Below are 11,747 nucleotides of genomic sequence, written 5' to 3' on the forward strand. Positions count from 1 at the left end.
GAGAATTACAAAAGTCCAGCCTTGAAGTAACAAATACACATGGACCTGTTTTTCTACATCAATCTGGGATATTTCTAACTCTGACTTTATTCTGGTGGAGAAAGAAGTAAATCCTAGAAACCTGTTTAAAATGGGATTTAAATCTTCATCCAAGGCAGCGAGCTTCCTTCCAGCTCAGCCAGGGATGAAGAGCTGGATCAAAATGTCCTCCAAGAGCAGCAATCCAGGTATGGTTTGGTGGTGATGTGGGTTCTCCAGGGCAAGGTCCTGAATCACAAGGCTAAAGCAATAACAATGTGACTCAAAGATCAGAACATTGAGATTCTGGACTTGTGGGCAGGAAACCTCCAAGAAATGACCCCACTGTTACGTCCCCTGGCTTGGTCTAGGGGATATAAGGGACCAACATAATTTGATAATTTTAGACAGTGAAATGAGGAGTCAAAAGGGCAGTTAAAGAGGTTCATTTTCTGCCATATTTCAGTTATTTTCTGGGAGAGCTCAGGCCAACATAACAAACAAAACAACCCTGAGAGAAAAATACAAAATAACTTGCCTAACTCCAATAAAAGCAAAATATACAAACCTACAAAATAACCTACCTAAAAAGCACATAAACAGGAGAAAACTGGGGTTAAACAAAAGGCAGCTCTCCCCTACAAAGGCCGTCTGTGTTCACATTAGAACAAATATACAAAGAGGCATTCAGGTCTACACAACAACCAGAGGTGTATAGCAGTCAAGTGGCCAAAAGGCCCTGAAGTGCAGCTTCACAGCCATTAAATATTGTGCAGGTAATAGCTGATTGGATTGAGACCCAGGAAGCAGCAACCAATCTTGGAGGGGGCGGAGCCTAGAACAGAACAAGGGATAACTTCCATACAAAAACAACAACATCCACCTTGGGGATGTAACACCTACTGAGAACCTGTGCTCAGTTCTGAAAAGCAGAAACAGAAGCCAGCAAACTGTGCCCAACTCCGGCACCGAGAAGACAAAATGGGTCAGGACCTGGTTCAGAAGGGGAAATGTTCAATCTTTGCTGGGTTCGTGTTTAGAGGAAGAAACTTTATCACACCATGGAGGCTGTTTGACAGTGAGGATTTTCTCAGCAGATCTGTCTGAAAATTGGTGGAAAATGTGAGTCACAAAGGAGAAACGTTGTTGGAAGTGAAGAGTTCTGCCTTTGTAGTGAACATCATAGGGTGTTCACCGCCCTGATGGACGTATCCTTGGTCCAGCTTTAAACACCAACAGTTCAGACGTTTGATACATTGTTTTTAAAGTCATTTTCCTTTCATCTAATGAAAGATTGCTTCAGTGTCCCAATTAGGTGCCATGTTTTGATAAGGTGTGGCTGCAGTAATATTTATACTTTAAGCTTTTCCTCTTTCCAGTGATTCCATGTTTCCAGCATAAAAGAAAGCAGCAGCCGTCCACCTCTCACAATAAACCATCTTCCCTTTTATCCGTCTTTGTGTTTTTTCCCTTTCATCACGTTGCTGTTGGATTTTACTGTACAGACTCATGCCCAGGAGGACATGCTGAGGCCCTTTGATCTTGGCTTAATTACCAACCTATATATGTCACTGCAAACAGAGTGGCAGAACAAGGAAGGAGGGCTGGAGAAGCGAAGCTGGCATAAACATCCCTACAGGTTCAGATGAGCTGCCTGTTGAGTGGAGGTAATATAATCTATGAAAAGATTGACTCAAGCTTTTGTTTTTTCTTTAACATCTCGAAATATGGAAGAGATTTGACCACCAAAAACGTCACTCTGTGAATATAAACAGCAAAGATGAGAGAAGATTGTACAGGATGGGAAGAACGATAGATGGGTTAAACCACACAGAAATCCTGGTTTAATTAGATTTTCTGACTCATCCTAGGTCGGAAAATCTGAGTTATAAGCCACGCCCCTCGGTCCCACGATACCAGCTGCATGTTCTGAACCCAGAAGGTTGCAGATTATCACAGAACATTAATCTGAAAAAGGATTCTGGTTTTTTATTCCAGAGCTAACCGGGCTTTTGATTAAAAGTTGAATCTCAGTGTTGTGAATAATTGTATCCTAAAATCTGAAGTCAGTCTTAAGCAAGTCTGAAGTCTAAAGGTGAGGTCCTGGTTCTGATAAAATTTGTTCTTTCCTCTGGGCCAGCAAAGCATTGGTGCTGAGACAGAACCGGTCTGCTGATGCAGTCTTCTGTGGAAACAGAACCGGCACCAGTCTGATTTAGCATATTCTTGTACATTATTAATTGCATTGCATAAAAACCCTACCTGTGCGCATCCTCTACTCTGATAACATGTCTGAACATCACCTTTACAGCCTGCAGCCAGGGCAGACTGGAGGGGGTGAACATGATTGTTCTTCAAGCTGATTTCTTCAGCCGTTCAGGGGCTCGTCTTTCCCCAACCTTTATAGCTGTTTGGGTTGTAAAGGTTGCAGACTTCTGGACTAATGTCTTCTGTTCCATTTGGATCTGGAAGGCAGTTATTGGATTAAATCAAAGTTTTTAATATGCTGAAGCTAGACTTGCAGCTTGACCTGTCCAGTTGCATTGACCTTTATTCAGAACTGATGGTTCCATGGTTGGAAATAAGGAACCATGAAACCTCTTGAGACTCTGTTGGGATGGTCAGGAACATCAGCGGTCCTGGTGGGACCGTGAGGAACTGGAAGAGCCAGCAGAAGTGTGCGACAGCGAGGGCTTTCAGATAGCTTTGGCACCAGTAGTAGATGCATGGAGGTTCTAACTCATGTCAACACACCCTGTGATCCAATCAACCTCTGCTAGTGCACCTGCAACATTGAACGGTACCAAATGATCAGAAAAACCAGGTAACGCTGAAAACATCCCTGATTAGGAGTCCAGAAGCATGCCAGATATGTGTGAGCAGGAAGGTAAGATGGGACTTTATGGATATCTGCTCTCTAATGGAGTATCTTTTTAATCAACTGCTCGTCTGTCAAATTCTTGTTTTCAGATCTCCAAAGACTTTATTAATGGTCCAATAAAACTGATAGATGGTCTCCTTATAAAAATGTTCCTTTTCAGTCAGCTGCCCTCCTGCATTTGGGGTTTAAACCATCTAATGTTCCTAAATTACCTAGAGCTTCTGGGCCGTCCAGCAGATTCTAATGACTGACTCAGGAACTGGCACGGCTGGCACGGCCTCAGCAGCTTGGTTAGAGGGTATTTGATGTTTTTGATATTTTATAGCACAACTATGAAAATATATACTCAAAGATTTTTTTTGCATGAACATACTAATATTTTGCACCTTTTTAAATAAAAATATCAATCTTAATACAGATGAGTCAAGCTTTTGATGACTTTGACCCACATATAGCAGGTTTATTAACCTTAACACTATTTTAGGAATTAAAGGGCTTGTTGTTCAAAGAATCCTAGTTCAAAAGCCCATCACTTGTCCAGGATCTCATTCTTTCGGTCATGACAAACATGACTAAAGATCAGAGTCGGAACACCGACGAGTTGGTGAATCAAGAGCTGTGCTTCTTTTTGCCAAACATTGTTTTCATGATTTATTCATTTAATCGTGTAATGTCAGATTGCTTTTCCAGCACTCATGTCAGTAATATCCTGAGCTTTGATGCCTCACAGCTCAGGACTTTTACCCAGCTGCATATTTCATGTAATGGGAGGGAGGGACCCTGATCTGGGTGTCGTCTGTTCAAACAAACTGGGAACGGGAGGATCTGGCCAACCAACATCCCTCTGCACAGCTGCTGATGTAAGCGGAGTACCTTTCCCGATTTTCCAGGCTTCCAGCGTGTTGTCTGTTTATCCATCACTGTGACCTCCTGACAGGAAGGCCATCACTCAGCAGTCCTACAATAACACAGCTTTCAGATGAATAATGACGTTTAGGCTGCTTGGTGTTGTGGCTCATTAAGCAACGTTTCATGAAGGAGTTAATAAATATGTCTGAATGCATTTAGAAACAAGTTTCTCTTCTGCTTCACAGTTTTATTCCTGCTTGAAACGTTCCTTATTTCATTGAGTCCAGTCCAGCTTGTTCTGACAGAACCGTGTGAAGCATCAGGGTCTTGCAGATCAGCCTGCGACCAAAACATTTCCTCCTCATGCAAAATATTGTCTACAGGCGTCCTACAGATAACAGTAATAATGGCAGTTTTGCTCTAGGAGGAACCCATCTCTGTTTAGACTAAACGGAAGACTCGTATTCCCTCCAGTTCAAGCGGACAGAAGATCCAGATGACTCTGATTGACACAAAGTTTTAAAAATAATGTCCCGTAGTATAGAGTACAATGGATCATGTCCATTCCTGGAGTTTTTCACAACACAATGATCAGGCTTCATCTAGAAATTACTCTGGAGCCAAACCGCCAAAAATCCAGCAGACCGCCATCCAGCTACATCCACCACAACCACCGTTCATCCAGCTGTTGGTGTTTGCAGGACAATAAGCCTGGAAAAGGAAAAACCTGTTGAAGAGTTTTGCATTACAAGAACTTGATGTTCATATTAATGCTGAGCAGCATTAGGTCACAACCCCACCATGATCAGACAGACCTCCTGCTACTGGGATCAACTCTCCTTTTCTGTCTCTTTCTCCTAATTATTTGACATTTTTCACAACGTGGGGAAATTTCACCACTTTTGTTTGCTCTGACGTTCCATTTTTCATCCTCGGGTTGTTTTCATATTCTTCATTCATCGGCGGTCCCACTTCACATTTTCCCTCAGTTCCTATCATTAAACATCTGGAGGAACATATTTTTCCACGACTTGACCATAAATCTGGCCAGTTGCTCATAATCACTCCCATCCCGATATGACTACGTTTGACTCGGGTTGTCTTGGAAAAAGGAACTGTAAGCGCCACACATTACAGAGTGGGCCAAACTGAACCCAACTGAATGAACATGCTGAATTATGACGACCCGGATCGATGCAAAGTTAGTAGCAGCTCAGCAGTGACTGGATCCATTGATGTAAAGCAGATTTAGAGCTAAGCACCTCTGGTCAAAGTTAATAAATCTGAAATTAGGTATTTGGTGTGAGGTCCTCTTGTTGGGCTTTAGCATTTCCTTCTTCAGAGTAAAAAGAAACTTTTTCACATCAGTCAGTTATTTTCTACCACTTATTCCATAGTGGGTCGCGGGGGAGCTGGTGCCTATCTCCAGCAGTCTATGGGCGAGAGGCAGGGTCCACCCTGGACAGGTCGCCAGTCCATCGCAGGGCAACACACAAACAACCATGCACAGACTCATTCATACACCTAAGGACAATTTAGAGTTTCCAATTAACCTAACAGGCATGTCTTTGGACTGTGGGAGGAAGCCGGAGTACCCGGTGAGAACCCAGGCATGCACGGGGAGAACATGCAAACTCCATGCAGGAAGATGCCCTGACCGGGAATTGACCCCAGGACCTTCTTGCTGCAAGGCACCAGTGCTACCAACTGCACCACCGTGCAGCCCCCATTTTATCACGTTTCAAACTTTAATGTATTTTTGGGGATTTCTATGCTACAACAACACAAAGTAGCACAGAAGTATGAAGATGAAGAAAAATGAAAAAACAAAACCTACCAAGATACATCCCTCTACCTAAACTGACAAATATAATATGTGGCAGAAAACAAAAAGTGCACTTCACCCTGAACACACCATCCTTAGAAGGATCAGAGTAACCTCAGACAGACAGACCTGAACTGACCTGATGTAAATTAAAGTTTAACCTGAGTGGCGCAGTGACGCTGCAGTGCTATTCAGGCCAGAGGGAGACCAGATCCTCTGCTGTGCGTCACCAAAGGCTTGCCTGTCACATTTATAATGCACTTAGTTGCACACACATGCAAAATGCATGCAGACAGGAGCACTGAGGGAGGACTATTGTTCTGTGAAGGTGCTGCTGAGGTCACTGTAGGGCAAACAGCTTTAACTGTGCAACAGTTGCACTATAAATAGGACTTCTTCTGTGTTTGACTTTTGTCTCTTTGATGAGTTGCAGTGTTTAAGAGGTTAAGAGAATAAATAATCACGAGCAGGTTGGGAAATGATTTTAGAGATAACACCAGCTTTGATTCTCCAGCTGAATCCAGTTGGGTAAAGATTAAAACAAAGCACTGATACGGCATGTTGATTGGTCCCAATTGGTTGATTGGTCAAGTGTTTTAATTGCTGGATGCTGCCTGATTAAATGGATCATGATCAGCATCAGTATGAATGTAAAAGCAGGAGCTTTGGCAGTTTGATGCCCTGGAGCATACAGGTGTGTTGGCACAATGCCAAGCCTGAAAGACATCAGCAATGGCCTTATTATTTCCAAACTATTTAAAGTCCATCTTTCTACAGAGAAGATTATTCCCAAATGGAAAACATCTCAGGCAGCTGCCAGTCTTCCCAGGAGAGGAGGTCCCAGCAGATTCAGCCCAAGGTCCGAGCGCGAAGCTCAGAGAATTGACCAAAAACCCAAGAGCTCCATCTCAGACACCACAGGCCTCAATTAGCAGGTTAAAGGTCATGATGGGGCAATTGGAAAACACTGAATCAGTCGGGTAGTTTGGATGGATTGAATGGGAAGGCCGATGGTTTGGGCTTGTTTTGCAGCCAAAGAACCTTGGTGCGTTGGAACCATGTTGTGATCTTAGGTTAGCTCAGTGGCAACCGAGATTCTTTCAGGCAAGTATTCACAGATGTTTTTGATGGCTTTGATCTTCCAAATCAGAAACTTCACCAGCTAGCCTGGAGTTAGCTTCTTGGAGGTTGGAGCATGCATCTTTAAGTTTGAGGACTGAAGAACCTTGTCCATTGTTTTGTACCATGGCCAGCCTGAGCTATAAACAAACTTTAAACTTCTTAGGACTCAGCTGAACTTGAGGCTCCAAGAAAACAGGAATTCCCACAGGACTGGTTGACAAATCCACCATCTGTACACATGCTAAGAAAACGTCATAGCTTGAACTTTATATTAAGATTCATATTTTCAAGCAAATTGAGTAATTTCTGCTGCTTCTGTCTGAGCTTGAAAAGAAAATAACACCAACTAACCCTAATGCTGCTTTTTTGGTTATAAACGCATCATCAAAGCTGGCTCCTCCCCCTTTCTGACTCCACAGTCTGGTAAATGCAGGATACAAAAAGCTCAAGTATCTTTATTGTTTCAAGCAGGTCATTGGCTGGTGGGCTTTACTTGCAGTAGCTCTTATACAGTCACTAATAACTGAATGCAACTTTCCTTTTTGAAAGAATGCACAGATGTTGATGAAGCAACGTCTCTGGAAAAGGGGTAAAAAACCGCAGCCTGAAGCTTCCAGAAGAAGCATTTAGGAAAAGCTTGAATAAAAACAAACTGGCTGAATAAAACAAGATAAACTTAAAGAAATGGGTCCCTAAATGAAGTTTTCATTTGGACCTGATGAGACCTTCAGACAGCTCTGTCCCCCACTACAATCGACTCCAGTCCAGTTTGATCGAAGCTGTAAACAGTTTTCATCCCCGAGGTTAGCTTGTAGCTGCAGCCAACCATCTTTTTCTGGAGTTCCTACTCTTCAAAGTAATTTTTGCTGCCATGAATTAGATCAGAGACAGGAGGATCACGAAGTCTGGTGGATCATGAAGTGATCTGGAGCTGATTAAGGGTTGATCTACACCTAATGGGTCGCCTACTGGAAGTTCTAGGCCTCATCCTTGTCTAATAATGACGAGACGACTAATGCGAGATTTGTTGTGTTTTAGGGATAGACTGAAACGGTTTCGGAGCACAAATATTGTAAAGATGTTTTCATGTGAAGCTTGCACGTTCAGGGGCACCAGCATTCTTCTATACAGTTCAACATTTCTGTGCTAGGCCTGCTAACATCCACACTCACAGCACCAAACGACCTCTTCAGCATCAGCAGGTGGTTTATATGCTGTCATGTTCTGGGTTTGACCCGAGCCAGACGGCTGCGGTGTTTCCATGCTGCTGCATAGCCGGGCCACCCATGTTGTTCCGTGCCGTAGCTACAGTAAACATGGCCCGGTCCCTTTTGGAGCGGCTGCCCGTGCCGTCGGCCAAGCTGTCTGCAGCAGATGCCAACCAGAACGGAGTGAAAATCCAGACAGAGCCATCCTAGAAGTTGGGCTTGCCAGCGTATTCCTTGGACGGAACCAAGTGGGAGAATTATTCACAGAGTAAAAAACAAACCTTTCTTTTATTTTAGGTGACTGGTTTCCCTAAGAAGGGCTGGATTAGGTTAAGAACAGAGAGTTCAGCCCAAAATAAAGACTTTTTCTCCACAAATATAAGTGGACTCAGTGCATCAGGCATAAAAATGTTCCTGGAGTCACTGAAGCATGAAGGCATCTGAACTATATCCTGAACCCAGCTCACCCAGTAGAGGAAGCTGGTATTTTAATGCAGTTCAGTGTAGAAGAGCTAAAGCACCTGCAAGTTTAACACTTTATGCTAAATCCTCTACGTGAACAGCATATACTTAACCAGTTAAATTGACAAAGTGTCTTACAGTGTAAACTAAAACTGTGATTGATCTGTTAAATTAGCCATATCCAGCTGTTTCCAAGTGTTCATAACCTTTGAACTAATCAGACTCTACGTTGGAGCAGAAGATCAGTAATAAATAATGAAACACGCAGAAGCTGCCCTGACCTTATTTTCCTCTACATCATCACATGTTCATATAAAATAACCTGTAAAATTACATTTCACCTTTTCCACCTGATTCCGCACTCATACATACAAACATAAAAATACAGACTTTATCCTGATAAAAAAAAACTGTTCCTAATATCACTGAATATTACACAGTGAATCAGTTGATAGCCCTGTTGACTTGCAGCTGGAAGGTCCTGGGTTTGAATCCCTGTCTGGGGTCTTCCTGCATGGAGTTTGTATGTTCTCCCAGTGCATACATGGGTTCTCTCCGGGTACTCCAGCTTTCCCCCACAGTCCAAAAACATGACTGTTAGGTTAATTGGCCTCTCTAATTGGCCCCTAGGGATGAGTGTGTGCATGGTTATGTCCAGTGTGTCTCTGTGTTGTCCTGTGATGGATTGGAGGCCTGTCCAGCATGTCCCCCAGCTCTTACCCAGTGACCACTGGAAATAGGCACCAACCTCCCTGTGACCCTGCAAGGACAGGCAAGTTCAGACAGGGATGGGTGGATGGATGCTTCATTTCATGACAGAGGTTTAGCAGAACTGTAAACTCAGATTTTGCTGCTTTAATAAATACTCATCCATCGCCACCAAAACAAACCCTGATGGAAGTTTTGCTTCTTGGGGAAATAAGTGCTCACCGGCTCAGCCAATAGGGAGGCTGTGTCTTCGGCTTTCGAGCAGCATGACTCAGATTGGGGTTGTGTTTAAGTTTGTTTTTGTGTGTTTATCTCTTCGCTCTGTTAGCTCATGATTATCCCTGAGAAAACAGCCCACAGGTTCAAAGTAATTATTTGCTTGCTTTGCACTTGTTGATACTGTGAAGGTTGCATCACTCAATGTCAAGTGCTTTACATTGGAGAGGGGTTTTTTGTGCTACCTGCTGAGAAACAGCCCGGGCATGCAGAGACCAGTTAACTGGAATTTCCCCAGGTTTTTATTTGTCACCTGTTTTACTAGTAATGGATCTGCTGCTGTTTTCTGCTTCATGATACAGAGATACAGCTGACCTGCTAATGCCTGATTGGGAGGAATTGGTTCTCTGCAGTGGTGATGAGTAGTTAGCTCTAAGCAGCAGGTAAGACACTAACTTGAAAAATCACAGAGGAAGAGTCGTGCTAACAGCGACTTAAAATTACATTTCAAGCACCTAAAGGGAAACAGGATGTTGCTCATGGCTCATTTTGGCACATCATCACTATTTTACCAACAAATAGTAGCTCTGCTAACTGATACAGGTGTGTTAACTGCAAAAATATTCTGCAACTTATTCTGCAGTTCTTCCATCCCTCTATCCTGTAGTTCCTCCTGTGTCGAAGCCACCTCACACACACATTCTATTGTTACCCCAGAAAAATGAATGTTTGGCGTGATATTCTGTGGGACATCATAGAGCTGCTTCAGTGCATACAGTTGGCATAGCAATACAAAAGTTGCGAGAAACTGGGAACAATGTAAAGAACTTTATTTAAAAATTGCATGGTGTGTAAAGATCTAGATGCATATGAATAGCCTAGAAGATTGTTGAATTAATTTCAGTAAATCAGCTGAACAAGTGAAACATATAATTTGTTTCACACAGAGTGATATTTCAAATGTTTATTTGAGGTGTTTGGATGATCTCAGCTCAGCGAATTAAAAACCCAAATTTCTCTGAACATTTCTAACTCAAAAGGATTGATTTTTAATGCAGTAATATAAAGTTATGGATGACACAATCATGGGTAGAACCCTAGAAAAGTTGAGTGGAAGGAAAAACTGGTAGATAAAAGTGGGCAAGGAACGGGGAGAACTGCAGCCTCAAGAGAATTGCAGAGCAATCACATTTGATTCACAAGACGTGTGAATGGCTGTTTGGATCAAAAAGATCACTAACTGCTGGTCCATATGAAACATCTAAAGGTGTACAATCATGCAAGCATCTGTGGTTAGGGTCTGTGAACCAAGCCAACCTCAACCCTCGAACGTAGATGAACAAAAATAATTCATGTAAAATGTTCCATCTTCTAAACATCTTCTGAAAAGCTATATTGTACAATACTAGCATGTGTAAGAGACTTAAGAACTCCCTGCGGTTTTAATTTAACTTCTTTTCCAGCTTCATGCCTGACACGCAGCATATCCATGTGTTTTTTTGACAACCATGAATTTTAATCAAGTGAAATATTTCCTTACAATAAGTCGTACTCGTACTCGTCGTCTTCCGCTTATCCGGGACCGGGTCGCGGGGGCAGCAGACTCAGCAGAGACACCAGACGTCCCTCTCCCCAGACAACTCATCCAGCTCCTCCGGGAGGAGCCCAAGGCGTTACCAGGCCAGCCAAGAGACATAGTCCCTCCATTGTGTCCTGGGCCGTCCCCTGGGCCTCCTCCCGGTGGGACGTGCCTGGAACACCTCCCGAGGAATAGATGCCCAAGCCACCTCAACTGGCTCCTCTCGACGTGGAGGAGCAGTGGCTCTACTCCGAGCACCTCACCCTATCTCTAAGGGAGTGCCCGGCCACCCTACGGAGGAAGCTCATTTCAGCCGCTTGTATCCAGGATCTCGTTCTTTCAGTCATGACCCAAAGTTCATGGCCATAGGTGAGGGTAGGAACGTAGACCGACCGGTAAATCGAGACCTCCGCATGTTGGCTCAGCTCTCTCTTCACCACAACGGACCGGCACAGCGCCCCCATTACTGCGGCAGCCGCACCGATCCGTCTGTCGATCTCCCGCTCCATTCTTCCCTCATTCGTGAACAAGACCCCGAGATACTTAAATTCCTCCACTTGAGGCAGGAACTCTGCTCCAACCTGAAGAGGACAAGCCACCCTTTTCCGGTCGAGTACCATGGCCTCGGACTTGGAGGAGCTGATCTTCATCCCAGCAGCTTCACACTCGGCCTCAAACCGCCCCAACGCATGCTGTAGGTCTTGGCTAAAGGGGGCCAGCAGAACCACGTCATCTGCAAAAAGAAGAGACGAAATCCACTGGTCCCCAAACCAGACCCCCTCCAGCACTTGGCTGCGTCTAGAAATCCTGTCCATAAAAGTTATGAACAGGACCAGTGACAAAGGGCAGCCCTGCCAGAGTCCAACATGCACCAATAAG

The sequence above is a fragment of the Girardinichthys multiradiatus genome, chromosome 7 (genome assembly GCF_021462225.1).
Source record: "Girardinichthys multiradiatus isolate DD_20200921_A chromosome 7, DD_fGirMul_XY1, whole genome shotgun sequence".
Classification (NCBI taxonomy): domain Eukaryota; kingdom Metazoa; phylum Chordata; class Actinopteri; order Cyprinodontiformes; family Goodeidae; genus Girardinichthys; species Girardinichthys multiradiatus.